The sequence below is a fragment of the Anomaloglossus baeobatrachus genome, unplaced genomic scaffold (assembly GCF_048569485.1).
Source record: "Anomaloglossus baeobatrachus isolate aAnoBae1 unplaced genomic scaffold, aAnoBae1.hap1 Scaffold_213, whole genome shotgun sequence".
NCBI lineage: Eukaryota > Metazoa > Chordata > Amphibia > Anura > Aromobatidae > Anomaloglossus > Anomaloglossus baeobatrachus.
The window spans coordinates 111,600-126,792 of record NW_027441983.1 but is presented as its reverse complement, the minus strand read 5'-3'; the positions used below and the strand labels follow the sequence as shown (position 1 = coordinate 126,792).

Here is a 15,193-nt window from a genome sequence, read left to right as displayed (position 1 = left end):
CCAAAAGGGATCTATTCCATTCAATTGCAAATGATCTAGATAAGACAGAGAACTGCAGCACGGGGACATAGCCGAGTTGGTCAGGTTGAGTGGTGATGAGTTTGCTATTTGGATGAATAAAGAAAGTCAAAAGTGTGAAAGATAAAAAACAAAAGGAGGAAGTGTGAAAAGTGAATGGGCCAAATTGAGGTGCATATGAAGACGTATGCTTTCTTCCAATTCATTAAATCGGGCTAATATGAATCAGGTGAATTGAGTTCTGCTTTTGGAAACTGGGTTAAGAAGGGGTGCACCGTTCCTGGAGATACTGCAATACCAGGTCAATGCGTGGAGTGGACAGAGCAAGCTCTTTTTCCATCTCCCTGTTCTAAAAATCCATTTAATATATGGTCCCCAGATAGGGGACGTATCAGATATTAAACTGATAAGAACAGATACTACACTTGATCTTAGCCAAAAGGCCGAGAAGCGATAACCAGAATTGGTTTGGGCCTCGAGTGGCACCCTGGCCTATGCCGGACACATCTTAGGGAGAGAGAGCGAGAGGGAGACAAACCCACGCCTACACAAGACATTTTGTCACCCAAGCCAACCCTTGAAAAGGCTGCTTTGCAGAGCAAAAACAAGAAGAATGGTGCGTTTTGCAGCCGCCGCCCACTGCAATGAATCTGAATAACTCCTCCTTTAGGGCGCAAGCAACTCCCCTCCCCCTTGCAGTCTTTCCAATTCACGATACAAAAAGACGGACAGGACAGGTTGCCTGACTTTCCGTCACTGCCACCCTTTGCCATCCTTACCCGTAGAAAGCCCTTTCATCATCCCCAAACCCTAATCTTTTCCCTTTCCTTCCCAGCCCCCAAACCCTGCCCTCTGTACCTTTCTCACCACCCGCTTCCCTTCTCCTGTCATCCCCCTACCACCCGGGAAAAAAAGAGATTGCCCCCTCCTTCCACTAGCCCACCCTCCCACCCAAAGAACAACTTCTTCTGCGCAGCTTGTTTTCTAGGCAGCAGCGCTATTGTGATGTCATCGGGGGGCATTGTGACAAGCCGCCAGTGTTCCGTCTCTTCATGTTGTGCACAGTTCAAACGGAAAATACATCAACAGGCAGACTACAGAAAAGCTTACTATCAAAGGTTAGAGGGGGGCTTTCTCAGAGGGCTTTTTACAGTTTTTCTATTCCCAATTAGCCGTTTAAGTGTACTTATTGAAAGTAGTAATTCTTTCATAGGCCGCCCTTTCTTAGTATTTGACGTTCCTTATATTGCGGTATGAGGCTTCGCAGTAGGTTGCAAACATTCATCACCCATGACTGTCCCCAATTGAGCTCAGAAGCTCAATGTCTATCATGACCTCTCTTTTAGAATGTCCAAGAGCAAGCAAACTATTCCTCCAGGAGAGGGCGCCAACAGACTACTAAAGAGATCATCATTACTCAAAGAAAACCCCAAAAACCAATGCATGATAGGAATAAACAGGTAACTTTCTTTGGAGTGGAAGCGGAGAGATCGCACCAGATGCCAATTCTAGATCTTATCACACCTGTGGTCACTGCAGCAGCAGGTGAATCCACTTTGTCCAAAAGGGATCTATTCCATTCAATTGCAAATGATCTAGATAAGACAGAGAACTGCAGCACGGGGACATAGCCGAGTTGGTCAGGTTGAGTGGTGATGAGTTTGCTATTTGGATGAATAAAGAAAGTCAAAAGTGTGAAAGATAAAAAACAAAAGGAGGAAGTGTGAAAAGTGAATGGGCCAAATTGAGGTGCATATGAAGACGTATGCTTTCTTCCAATTCATTAAATCGGGCTAATATGAATCAGGTGAATTGAGTTCTGCTTTTGGAAACTGGGTTAAGAAGGGGTGCACCGTTCCTGGAGGTACTGCAATACCAGGTCAATGCGTGGAGTGGACAGAGCAAGCTCTTTTTCCATCTCCCTGTTCTAAAAATCCATTTAATATATGGTCCCCAGATAGGGGACGTATCAGATATTAAACTGATAAGAACAGATTTTTGATTTAATGAAGCTTTCCAAAGCACCACAAAAAATGCATGACCGAAGTCACACCAAAAACAGTGCAAAGGCTAGGATTCGTGTGGACCCCACCGTGAGGAGAGGGTCCCCAAAAATCAACCCCGTCCCTCCGAGCCAGAAGGCCACAGCAAGGGTCAGGGATCTTCGGTGCTCTCCCAAGCCGAAGCCTGGTTGAGCCTTGTCGTTGCTCCCAGCGTCCACCCAGGCATCTTACCCAAGTGGAGTAGAGAGCTACTAGTTGTTGGTTTCGCAGCCGAAACTGCCCGGACCGTCAACCGGTGTTGGTTTCTCAGCCCAAGGCTAACCGGACCTCCAACCGGGTGTTGGTTTCTCAGCCGAAGCTGACCCAGACCTCCAACCGGGTGTTGGTTTCTCAGCCGAAGCTGACCCAGACCTCCAACCGGGTGTTAGTTTCTCAGCCCAAAGCTGACCAGACCTCCGACCGGGATTATAAAAATTTCCCTTCCTAGCCAGAAGGCCGGGATAGGGTAATATGCTCAAAAAGTATGAAAAGGCAAGGTACGGTGTGCTACAGAGCCCAAGGCTTGCCGGGGTCCCAAGCCAGCAAGCTCAGACTCACTCCAGGGTCGTCAGTCCTGGGGCACGTTGTACCATAGCCCCCCACCCTTACTCAGTCTAATAGCCTCGATCCTGGTAGGGCCATGTTTTCCTCTAGATGAATATACTATCCACCCAGAGTACTAGCAAGCGCAACCTTCCAGTGTGCATTGTATCATTGTACTAAGGTGGCCTGGAGCTTAAACCACCTCTTCGAACAACACTACACTTGATCTTAGCCAAAAGGCCGAGAAGCGATAACCAGAATTGGTTTGGGCCTCGAGTGGCACCCTGGCCTATGCCGGACACATCTTAGGGAGAGAGAGCGAGAGGGAGACAAACCCACGCCTACACAAGACATTTTGTCACCCAAGCCAACCCTTGAAAAGGCTGCTTTGCAGAGCAAAAACAAGAAGAATGGTGCGTTTTGCAGCCGCCGCCCACTGCAATGAATCTGAATAACTCCTCCTTTAGGGCGCAAGCAACTCCCCTCCCCCTTGCAGTCTTTCCAATTCACGATACAAAAAGACGGACAGGACAGGTTGCCTGACTTTCCGTCACTGCCACCCTTTGCCATCCTTACCCGTAGAAAGCCCTTTCATCATCCCCAAACCCTAATCTTTTCCCTTTCCTTCCCAGCCCCCAAACCCTGCCCTCTGTACCTTTCTCACCACCCGCTTCCCTTCTCCTGTCATCCCCCTACCACCCGGGAAAAAAAGAGATTGCCCCCTCCTTCCACTAGCCCACCCTCCCACCCAAAGAACAACTTCTTCTGCGCAGCTTGTTTTCTAGGCAGCAGCGCTATTGTGATGTCATCGGGGGGCATTGTGACAAGCCGCCAGTGTTCCGTCTCTTCATGTTGTGCACAGTTCAAACGGAAAATACATCAACAGGCAGACTACAGAAAAGCTTACTATCAAAGGTTAGAGGGGGGCTTTCTCAGAGGGCTTTTTACAGTTTTTCTATTCCCAATTAGCCGTTTAAGTGTACTTATTGAAAGTAGTAATTCTTTCATAGGCCGCCCTTTCTTAGTATTTGACGTTCCTTATATTGCGGTATGAGGCTTCGCAGTAGGTTGCAAACATTCATCACCCATGACTGTCCCCAATTGAGCTCAGAAGCTCAATGTCTATCATGACCTCTCTTTTAGAATGTCCAAGAGCAAGCAAACTATTCCTCCAGGAGAGGGCGCCAACAGACTACTAAAGAGATCATCATTACTCAAAGAAAACCCCAAAAACCAATGCATGATAGGAATAAACAGGTAACTTTCTTTGGAGTGGAAGCGGAGAGATCGCACCAGATGCCAATTCTAGATCTTATCACACCTGTGGTCACTGCAGCAGCAGGTGAATCCACTTTGTCCAAAAGGGATCTATTCCATTCAATTGCAAATGATCTAGATAAGACAGAGAACTGCAGCACGGGGACATAGCCGAGTTGGTCAGGTTGAGTGGTGATGAGTTTGCTATTTGGATGAATAAAGAAAGTCAAAAGTGTGAAAGATAAAAAACAAAAGGAGGAAGTGTGAAAAGTGAATGGGCCAAATTGAGGTGCATATGAAGACGTATGCTTTCTTCCAATTCATTAAATCGGGCTAATATGAATCAGGTGAATTGAGTTCTGCTTTTGGAAACTGGGTTAAGAAGGGGTGCACCGTTCCTGGAGATACTGCAATACCAGGTCAATGCGTGGAGTGGACAGAGCAAGCTCTTTTTCCATCTCCCTGTTCTAAAAATCCATTTAATATATGGTCCCCAGATAGGGGACGTATCAGATATTAAACTGATAAGAACAGATACTACACTTGATCTTAGCCAAAAGGCCGAGAAGCGATAACCAGAATTGGTTTGGGCCTCGAGTGGCACCCTGGCCTATGCCGGACACATCTTAGGGAGAGAGAGCGAGAGGGAGACAAACCCACGCCTACACAAGACATTTTGTCACCCAAGCCAACCCTTGAAAAGGCTGCTTTGCAGAGCAAAAACAAGAAGAATGGTGCGTTTTGCAGCCGCCGCCCACTGCAATGAATCTGAATAACTCCTCCTTTAGGGCGCAAGCAACTCCCCTCCCCCTTGCAGTCTTTCCAATTCACGATACAAAAAGACGGACAGGACAGGTTGCCTGACTTTCCGTCACTGCCACCCTTTGCCATCCTTACCCGTAGAAAGCCCTTTCATCATCCCCAAACCCTAATCTTTTCCCTTTCCTTCCCAGCCCCCAAACCCTGCCCTCTGTACCTTTCTCACCACCCGCTTCCCTTCTCCTGTCATCCCCCTACCACCCGGGAAAAAAAGAGATTGCCCCCTCCTTCCACTAGCCCACCCTCCCACCCAAAGAACAACTTCTTCTGCGCAGCTTGTTTTCTAGGCAGCAGCGCTATTGTGATGTCATCGGGGGGCATTGTGACAAGCCGCCAGTGTTCCGTCTCTTCATGTTGTGCACAGTTCAAACGGAAAATACATCAACAGGCAGACTACAGAAAAGCTTACTATCAAAGGTTAGAGGGGGGCTTTCTCAGAGGGCTTTTTACAGTTTTTCTATTCCCAATTAGCCGTTTAAGTGTACTTATTGAAAGTAGTAATTCTTTCATAGGCCGCCCTTTCTTAGTATTTGACGTTCCTTATATTGCGGTATGAGGCTTCGCAGTAGGTTGCAAACATTCATCACCCATGACTGTCCCCAATTGAGCTCAGAAGCTCAATGTCTATCATGACCTCTCTTTTAGAATGTCCAAGAGCAAGCAAACTATTCCTCCAGGAGAGGGCGCCAACAGACTACTAAAGAGATCATCATTACTCAAAGAAAACCCCAAAAACCAATGCATGATAGGAATAAACAGGTAACTTTCTTTGGAGTGGAAGCGGAGAGATCGCACCAGATGCCAATTCTAGATCTTATCACACCTGTGGTCACTGCAGCAGCAGGTGAATCCACTTTGTCCAAAAGGGATCTATTCCATTCAATTGCAAATGATCTAGATAAGACAGAGAACTGCAGCACGGGGACATAGCCGAGTTGGTCAGGTTGAGTGGTGATGAGTTTGCTATTTGGATGAATAAAGAAAGTCAAAAGTGTGAAAGATAAAAAACAAAAGGAGGAAGTGTGAAAAGTGAATGGGCCAAATTGAGGTGCATATGAAGACGTATGCTTTCTTCCAATTCATTAAATCGGGCTAATATGAATCAGGTGAATTGAGTTCTGCTTTTGGAAACTGGGTTAAGAAGGGGTGCACCGTTCCTGGAGGTACTGCAATACCAGGTCAATGCGTGGAGTGGACAGAGCAAGCTCTTTTTCCATCTCCCTGTTCTAAAAATCCATTTAATATATGGTCCCCAGATAGGGGACGTATCAGATATTAAACTGATAAGAACAGATTTTTGATTTAATGAAGCTTTCCAAAGCACCACAAAAAATGCATGACCGAAGTCACACCAAAAACAGTGCAAAGGCTAGGATTCGTGTGGACCCCACCGTGAGGAGAGGGTCCCCAAAAATCAACCCCGTCCCTCCGAGCCAGAAGGCCACAGCAAGGGTCAGGGATCTTCGGTGCTCTCCCAAGCCGAAGCCTGGTTGAGCCTTGTCGTTGCTCCCAGCGTCCACCCAGGCATCTTACCCAAGTGGAGTAGAGAGCTACTAGTTGTTGGTTTCGCAGCCGAAACTGCCCGGACCGTCAACCGGTGTTGGTTTCTCAGCCCAAGGCTAACCGGACCTCCAACCGGGTGTTGGTTTCTCAGCCGAAGCTGACCCAGACCTCCAACCGGGTGTTGGTTTCTCAGCCGAAGCTGACCCAGACCTCCAACCGGGTGTTAGTTTCTCAGCCCAAAGCTGACCAGACCTCCGACCGGGATTATAAAAATTTCCCTTCCTAGCCAGAAGGCCGGGATAGGGTAATATGCTCAAAAAGTATGAAAAGGCAAGGTACGGTGTGCTACAGAGCCCAAGGCTTGCCGGGGTCCCAAGCCAGCAAGCTCAGACTCACTCCAGGGTCGTCAGTCCTGGGGCACGTTGTACCATAGCCCCCCACCCTTACTCAGTCTAATAGCCTCGATCCTGGTAGGGCCATGTTTTCCTCTAGATGAATATACTATCCACCCAGAGTACTAGCAAGCGCAACCTTCCAGTGTGCATTGTATCATTGTACTAAGGTGGCCTGGAGCTTAAACCACCTCTTCGAACAACACTACACTTGATCTTAGCCAAAAGGCCGAGAAGCGATAACCAGAATTGGTTTGGGCCTCGAGTGGCACCCTGGCCTATGCCGGACACATCTTAGGGAGAGAGAGCGAGAGGGAGACAAACCCACGCCTACACAAGACATTTTGTCACCCAAGCCAACCCTTGAAAAGGCTGCTTTGCAGAGCAAAAACAAGAAGAATGGTGCGTTTTGCAGCCGCCGCCCACTGCAATGAATCTGAATAACTCCTCCTTTAGGGCGCAAGCAACTCCCCTCCCCCTTGCAGTCTTTCCAATTCACGATACAAAAAGACGGACAGGACAGGTTGCCTGACTTTCCGTCACTGCCACCCTTTGCCATCCTTACCCGTAGAAAGCCCTTTCATCATCCCCAAACCCTAATCTTTTCCCTTTCCTTCCCAGCCCCCAAACCCTGCCCTCTGTACCTTTCTCACCACCCGCTTCCCTTCTCCTGTCATCCCCCTACCACCCGGGAAAAAAAGAGATTGCCCCCTCCTTCCACTAGCCCACCCTCCCACCCAAAGAACAACTTCTTCTGCGCAGCTTGTTTTCTAGGCAGCAGCGCTATTGTGATGTCATCGGGGGGCATTGTGACAAGCCGCCAGTGTTCCGTCTCTTCATGTTGTGCACAGTTCAAACGGAAAATACATCAACAGGCAGACTACAGAAAAGCTTACTATCAAAGGTTAGAGGGGGGCTTTCTCAGAGGGCTTTTTACAGTTTTTCTATTCCCAATTAGCCGTTTAAGTGTACTTATTGAAAGTAGTAATTCTTTCATAGGCCGCCCTTTCTTAGTATTTGACGTTCCTTATATTGCGGTATGAGGCTTCGCAGTAGGTTGCAAACATTCATCACCCATGACTGTCCCCAATTGAGCTCAGAAGCTCAATGTCTATCATGACCTCTCTTTTAGAATGTCCAAGAGCAAGCAAACTATTCCTCCAGGAGAGGGCGCCAACAGACTACTAAAGAGATCATCATTACTCAAAGAAAACCCCAAAAACCAATGCATGATAGGAATAAACAGGTAACTTTCTTTGGAGTGGAAGCGGAGAGATCGCACCAGATGCCAATTCTAGATCTTATCACACCTGTGGTCACTGCAGCAGCAGGTGAATCCACTTTGTCCAAAAGGGATCTATTCCATTCAATTGCAAATGATCTAGATAAGACAGAGAACTGCAGCACGGGGACATAGCCGAGTTGGTCAGGTTGAGTGGTGATGAGTTTGCTATTTGGATGAATAAAGAAAGTCAAAAGTGTGAAAGATAAAAAACAAAAGGAGGAAGTGTGAAAAGTGAATGGGCCAAATTGAGGTGCATATGAAGACGTATGCTTTCTTCCAATTCATTAAATCGGGCTAATATGAATCAGGTGAATTGAGTTCTGCTTTTGGAAACTGGGTTAAGAAGGGGTGCACCGTTCCTGGAGGTACTGCAATACCAGGTCAATGCGTGGAGTGGACAGAGCAAGCTCTTTTTCCATCTCCCTGTTCTAAAAATCCATTTAATATATGGTCCCCAGATAGGGGACGTATCAGATATTAAACTGATAAGAACAGATACTACACTTGATCTTAGCCAAAAGGCCGAGAAGCGATAACCAGAATTGGTTTGGGCCTCGAGTGGCACCCTGGCCTATGCCGGACACATCTTAGGGAGAGAGAGCGAGAGGGAGACAAACCCACGCCTACACAAGACATTTTGTCACCCAAGCCAACCCTTGAAAAGGCTGCTTTGCAGAGCAAAAACAAGAAGAATGGTGCGTTTTGCAGCCGCCGCCCACTGCAATGAATCTGAATAACTCCTCCTTTAGGGCGCAAGCAACTCCCCTCCCCCTTGCAGTCTTTCCAATTCACGATACAAAAAGACGGACAGGACAGGTTGCCTGACTTTCCGTCACTGCCACCCTTTGCCATCCTTACCCGTAGAAAGCCCTTTCATCATCCCCAAACCCTAATCTTTTCCCTTTCCTTCCCAGCCCCCAAACCCTGCCCTCTGTACCTTTCTCACCACCCGCTTCCCTTCTCCTGTCATCCCCCTACCACCCGGGAAAAAAAGAGATTGCCCCCTCCTTCCACTAGCCCACCCTCCCACCCAAAGAACAACTTCTTCTGCGCAGCTTGTTTTCTAGGCAGCAGCGCTATTGTGATGTCATCGGGGGGCATTGTGACAAGCCGCCAGTGTTCCGTCTCTTCATGTTGTGCACAGTTCAAACGGAAAATACATCAACAGGCAGACTACAGAAAAGCTTACTATCAAAGGTTAGAGGGGGGCTTTCTCAGAGGGCTTTTTACAGTTTTTCTATTCCCAATTAGCCGTTTAAGTGTACTTATTGAAAGTAGTAATTCTTTCATAGGCCGCCCTTTCTTAGTATTTGACGTTCCTTATATTGCGGTATGAGGCTTCGCAGTAGGTTGCAAACATTCATCACCCATGACTGTCCCCAATTGAGCTCAGAAGCTCAATGTCTATCATGACCTCTCTTTTAGAATGTCCAAGAGCAAGCAAACTATTCCTCCAGGAGAGGGCGCCAACAGACTACTAAAGAGATCATCATTACTCAAAGAAAACCCCAAAAACCAATGCATGATAGGAATAAACAGGTAACTTTCTTTGGAGTGGAAGCGGAGAGATCGCACCAGATGCCAATTCTAGATCTTATCACACCTGTGGTCACTGCAGCAGCAGGTGAATCCACTTTGTCCAAAAGGGATCTATTCCATTCAATTGCAAATGATCTAGATAAGACAGAGAACTGCAGCACGGGGACATAGCCGAGTTGGTCAGGTTGAGTGGTGATGAGTTTGCTATTTGGATGAATAAAGAAAGTCAAAAGTGTGAAAGATAAAAAACAAAAGGAGGAAGTGTGAAAAGTGAATGGGCCAAATTGAGGTGCATATGAAGACGTATGCTTTCTTCCAATTCATTAAATCGGGCTAATATGAATCAGGTGAATTGAGTTCTGCTTTTGGAAACTGGGTTAAGAAGGGGTGCACCGTTCCTGGAGGTACTGCAATACCAGGTCAATGCGTGGAGTGGACAGAGCAAGCTCTTTTTCCATCTCCCTGTTCTAAAAATCCATTTAATATATGGTCCCCAGATAGGGGACGTATCAGATATTAAACTGATAAGAACAGATACTACACTTGATCTTAGCCAAAAGGCCGAGAAGCGATAACCAGAATTGGTTTGGGCCTCGAGTGGCACCCTGGCCTATGCCGGACACATCTTAGGGAGAGAGAGCGAGAGGGAGACAAACCCACGCCTACACAAGACATTTTGTCACCCAAGCCAACCCTTGAAAAGGCTGCTTTGCAGAGCAAAAACAAGAAGAATGGTGCGTTTTGCAGCCGCCGCCCACTGCAATGAATCTGAATAACTCCTCCTTTAGGGCGCAAGCAACTCCCCTCCCCCTTGCAGTCTTTCCAATTCACGATACAAAAAGACGGACAGGACAGGTTGCCTGACTTTCCGTCACTGCCACCCTTTGCCATCCTTACCCGTAGAAAGCCCTTTCATCATCCCCAAACCCTAATCTTTTCCCTTTCCTTCCCAGCCCCCAAACCCTGCCCTCTGTACCTTTCTCACCACCCGCTTCCCTTCTCCTGTCATCCCCCTACCACCCGGGAAAAAAAGAGATTGCCCCCTCCTTCCACTAGCCCACCCTCCCACCCAAAGAACAACTTCTTCTGCGCAGCTTGTTTTCTAGGCAGCAGCGCTATTGTGATGTCATCGGGGGGCATTGTGACAAGCCGCCAGTGTTCCGTCTCTTCATGTTGTGCACAGTTCAAACGGAAAATACATCAACAGGCAGACTACAGAAAAGCTTACTATCAAAGGTTAGAGGGGGGCTTTCTCAGAGGGCTTTTTACAGTTTTTCTATTCCCAATTAGCCGTTTAAGTGTACTTATTGAAAGTAGTAATTCTTTCATAGGCCGCCCTTTCTTAGTATTTGACGTTCCTTATATTGCGGTATGAGGCTTCGCAGTAGGTTGCAAACATTCATCACCCATGACTGTCCCCAATTGAGCTCAGAAGCTCAATGTCTATCATGACCTCTCTTTTAGAATGTCCAAGAGCAAGCAAACTATTCCTCCAGGAGAGGGCGCCAACAGACTACTAAAGAGATCATCATTACTCAAAGAAAACCCCAAAAACCAATGCATGATAGGAATAAACAGGTAACTTTCTTTGGAGTGGAAGCGGAGAGATCGCACCAGATGCCAATTCTAGATCTTATCACACCTGTGGTCACTGCAGCAGCAGGTGAATCCACTTTGTCCAAAAGGGATCTATTCCATTCAATTGCAAATGATCTAGATAAGACAGAGAACTGCAGCACGGGGACATAGCCGAGTTGGTCAGGTTGAGTGGTGATGAGTTTGCTATTTGGATGAATAAAGAAAGTCAAAAGTGTGAAAGATAAAAAACAAAAGGAGGAAGTGTGAAAAGTGAATGGGCCAAATTGAGGTGCATATGAAGACGTATGCTTTCTTCCAATTCATTAAATCGGGCTAATATGAATCAGGTGAATTGAGTTCTGCTTTTGGAAACTGGGTTAAGAAGGGGTGCACCGTTCCTGGAGGTACTGCAATACCAGGTCAATGCGTGGAGTGGACAGAGCAAGCTCTTTTTCCATCTCCCTGTTCTAAAAATCCATTTAATATATGGTCCCCAGATAGGGGACGTATCAGATATTAAACTGATAAGAACAGATACTACACTTGATCTTAGCCAAAAGGCCGAGAAGCGATAACCAGAATTGGTTTGGGCCTCGAGTGGCACCCTGGCCTATGCCGGACACATCTTAGGGAGAGAGAGCGAGAGGGAGACAAACCCACGCCTACACAAGACATTTTGTCACCCAAGCCAACCCTTGAAAAGGCTGCTTTGCAGAGCAAAAACAAGAAGAATGGTGCGTTTTGCAGCCGCCGCCCACTGCAATGAATCTGAATAACTCCTCCTTTAGGGCGCAAGCAACTCCCCTCCCCCTTGCAGTCTTTCCAATTCACGATACAAAAAGACGGACAGGACAGGTTGCCTGACTTTCCGTCACTGCCACCCTTTGCCATCCTTACCCGTAGAAAGCCCTTTCATCATCCCCAAACCCTAATCTTTTCCCTTTCCTTCCCAGCCCCCAAACCCTGCCCTCTGTACCTTTCTCACCACCCGCTTCCCTTCTCCTGTCATCCCCCTACCACCCGGGAAAAAAAGAGATTGCCCCCTCCTTCCACTAGCCCACCCTCCCACCCAAAGAACAACTTCTTCTGCGCAGCTTGTTTTCTAGGCAGCAGCGCTATTGTGATGTCATCGGGGGGCATTGTGACAAGCCGCCAGTGTTCCGTCTCTTCATGTTGTGCACAGTTCAAACGGAAAATACATCAACAGGCAGACTACAGAAAAGCTTACTATCAAAGGTTAGAGGGGGGCTTTCTCAGAGGGCTTTTTACAGTTTTTCTATTCCCAATTAGCCGTTTAAGTGTACTTATTGAAAGTAGTAATTCTTTCATAGGCCGCCCTTTCTTAGTATTTGACGTTCCTTATATTGCGGTATGAGGCTTCGCAGTAGGTTGCAAACATTCATCACCCATGACTGTCCCCAATTGAGCTCAGAAGCTCAATGTCTATCATGACCTCTCTTTTAGAATGTCCAAGAGCAAGCAAACTATTCCTCCAGGAGAGGGCGCCAACAGACTACTAAAGAGATCATCATTACTCAAAGAAAACCCCAAAAACCAATGCATGATAGGAATAAACAGGTAACTTTCTTTGGAGTGGAAGCGGAGAGATCGCACCAGATGCCAATTCTAGATCTTATCACACCTGTGGTCACTGCAGCAGCAGGTGAATCCACTTTGTCCAAAAGGGATCTATTCCATTCAATTGCAAATGATCTAGATAAGACAGAGAACTGCAGCACGGGGACATAGCCGAGTTGGTCAGGTTGAGTGGTGATGAGTTTGCTATTTGGATGAATAAAGAAAGTCAAAAGTGTGAAAGATAAAAAACAAAAGGAGGAAGTGTGAAAAGTGAATGGGCCAAATTGAGGTGCATATGAAGACGTATGCTTTCTTCCAATTCATTAAATCGGGCTAATATGAATCAGGTGAATTGAGTTCTGCTTTTGGAAACTGGGTTAAGAAGGGGTGCACCGTTCCTGGAGGTACTGCAATACCAGGTCAATGCGTGGAGTGGACAGAGCAAGCTCTTTTTCCATCTCCCTGTTCTAAAAATCCATTTAATATATGGTCCCCAGATAGGGGACGTATCAGATATTAAACTGATAAGAACAGATACTACACTTGATCTTAGCCAAAAGGCCGAGAAGCGATAACCAGAATTGGTTTGGGCCTCGAGTGGCACCCTGGCCTATGCCGGACACATCTTAGGGAGAGAGAGCGAGAGGGAGACAAACCCACGCCTACACAAGACATTTTGTCACCCAAGCCAACCCTTGAAAAGGCTGCTTTGCAGAGCAAAAACAAGAAGAATGGTGCGTTTTGCAGCCGCCGCCCACTGCAATGAATCTGAATAACTCCTCCTTTAGGGCGCAAGCAACTCCCCTCCCCCTTGCAGTCTTTCCAATTCACGATACAAAAAGACGGACAGGACAGGTTGCCTGACTTTCCGTCACTGCCACCCTTTGCCATCCTTACCCGTAGAAAGCCCTTTCATCATCCCCAAACCCTAATCTTTTCCCTTTCCTTCCCAGCCCCCAAACCCTGCCCTCTGTACCTTTCTCACCACCCGCTTCCCTTCTCCTGTCATCCCCCTACCACCCGGGAAAAAAAGAGATTGCCCCCTCCTTCCACTAGCCCACCCTCCCACCCAAAGAACAACTTCTTCTGCGCAGCTTGTTTTCTAGGCAGCAGCGCTATTGTGATGTCATCGGGGGGCATTGTGACAAGCCGCCAGTGTTCCGTCTCTTCATGTTGTGCACAGTTCAAACGGAAAATACATCAACAGGCAGACTACAGAAAAGCTTACTATCAAAGGTTAGAGGGGGGCTTTCTCAGAGGGCTTTTTACAGTTTTTCTATTCCCAATTAGCCGTTTAAGTGTACTTATTGAAAGTAGTAATTCTTTCATAGGCCGCCCTTTCTTAGTATTTGACGTTCCTTATATTGCGGTATGAGGCTTCGCAGTAGGTTGCAAACATTCATCACCCATGACTGTCCCCAATTGAGCTCAGAAGCTCAATGTCTATCATGACCTCTCTTTTAGAATGTCCAAGAGCAAGCAAACTATTCCTCCAGGAGAGGGCGCCAACAGACTACTAAAGAGATCATCATTACTCAAAGAAAACCCCAAAAACCAATGCATGATAGGAATAAACAGGTAACTTTCTTTGGAGTGGAAGCGGAGAGATCGCACCAGATGCCAATTCTAGATCTTATCACACCTGTGGTCACTGCAGCAGCAGGTGAATCCACTTTGTCCAAAAGGGATCTATTCCATTCAATTGCAAATGATCTAGATAAGACAGAGAACTGCAGCACGGGGACATAGCCGAGTTGGTCAGGTTGAGTGGTGATGAGTTTGCTATTTGGATGAATAAAGAAAGTCAAAAGTGTGAAAGATAAAAAACAAAAGGAGGAAGTGTGAAAAGTGAATGGGCCAAATTGAGGTGCATATGAAGACGTATGCTTTCTTCCAATTCATTAAATCGGGCTAATATGAATCAGGTGAATTGAGTTCTGCTTTTGGAAACTGGGTTAAGAAGGGGTGCACCGTTCCTGGAGGTACTGCAATACCAGGTCAATGCGTGGAGTGGACAGAGCAAGCTCTTTTTCCATCTCCCTGTTCTAAAAATCCATTTAATATATGGTCCCCAGATAGGGGACGTATCAGATATTAAACTGATAAGAACAGATACTACACTTGATCTTAGCCAAAAGGCCGAGAAGCGATAACCAGAATTGGTTTGGGCCTCGAGTGGCACCCTGGCCTATGCCGGACACATCTTAGGGAGAGAGAGCGAGAGGGAGACAAACCCACGCCTACACAAGACATTTTGTCACCCAAGCCAACCCTTGAAAAGGCTGCTTTGCAGAGCAAAAACAAGAAGAATGGTGCGTTTTGCAGCCGCCGCCCACTGCAATGAATCTGAATAACTCCTCCTTTAGGGCGCAAGCAACTCCCCTCCCCCTTGCAGTCTTTCCAATTCACGATACAAAAAGACGGACAGGACAGGTTGCCTGACTTTCCGTCACTGCCACCCTTTGCCATCCTTACCCGTAGAAAGCCCTTTCATCATCCCCAAACCCTAATCTTTTCCCTTTCCTTCCCAGCCCCCAAACCCTGCCCTCTGTACCTTTCTCACCACCCGCTTCCCTTCTCCTGTCATCCCCCTACCACCCGGGAAAAAAAGAGATTGCCCCCTCCTTCCACTAGCCCAC

At 47.1% G+C, this 15,193-nt stretch overlaps 9 non-coding genes across 9 annotated transcripts; all 9 read right to left on the bottom strand.

Annotated features, from left to right (window-relative positions):
• Positions 1-282: 282 nt before the first annotated feature.
• Positions 283-473, bottom strand: LOC142261281 (U2 spliceosomal RNA). The gene has a single exon (XR_012729020.1). It is a non-coding gene; the product is annotated as a U2 spliceosomal RNA (small nuclear RNA).
• A 1,387-nt stretch (positions 474-1,860) lies between these two features.
• Positions 1,861-2,053, bottom strand: LOC142261321 (U2 spliceosomal RNA). Its single transcript, XR_012729053.1, has one exon. It is a non-coding gene; the product is annotated as a U2 spliceosomal RNA (small nuclear RNA).
• Positions 2,054-4,242: 2,189 nt separating this feature from the next.
• On the bottom strand, positions 4,243-4,433 carry LOC142261279 (U2 spliceosomal RNA). The gene has a single exon (XR_012729018.1). It is a non-coding gene; the product is annotated as a U2 spliceosomal RNA (small nuclear RNA).
• A 1,387-nt stretch (positions 4,434-5,820) lies between these two features.
• Positions 5,821-6,013, bottom strand: LOC142261319 (U2 spliceosomal RNA). The gene has a single exon (XR_012729052.1). It is a non-coding gene; the product is annotated as a U2 spliceosomal RNA (small nuclear RNA).
• Positions 6,014-8,202: 2,189 nt separating this feature from the next.
• LOC142261380 (U2 spliceosomal RNA) lies at positions 8,203-8,393 on the bottom strand. Its single transcript, XR_012729093.1, has one exon. It is a non-coding gene; the product is annotated as a U2 spliceosomal RNA (small nuclear RNA).
• A 1,387-nt stretch (positions 8,394-9,780) lies between these two features.
• LOC142261379 (U2 spliceosomal RNA) lies at positions 9,781-9,971 on the bottom strand. The gene has a single exon (XR_012729092.1). It is a non-coding gene; the product is annotated as a U2 spliceosomal RNA (small nuclear RNA).
• A 1,387-nt stretch (positions 9,972-11,358) lies between these two features.
• Positions 11,359-11,549, bottom strand: LOC142261377 (U2 spliceosomal RNA). The gene has a single exon (XR_012729090.1). It is a non-coding gene; the product is annotated as a U2 spliceosomal RNA (small nuclear RNA).
• A 1,387-nt stretch (positions 11,550-12,936) lies between these two features.
• LOC142261376 (U2 spliceosomal RNA) lies at positions 12,937-13,127 on the bottom strand. Its single transcript, XR_012729089.1, has one exon. It is a non-coding gene; the product is annotated as a U2 spliceosomal RNA (small nuclear RNA).
• Positions 13,128-14,514: 1,387 nt separating this feature from the next.
• Positions 14,515-14,705, bottom strand: LOC142261374 (U2 spliceosomal RNA). The gene has a single exon (XR_012729088.1). It is a non-coding gene; the product is annotated as a U2 spliceosomal RNA (small nuclear RNA).
• Positions 14,706-15,193: the final 488 nt, after the last annotated feature.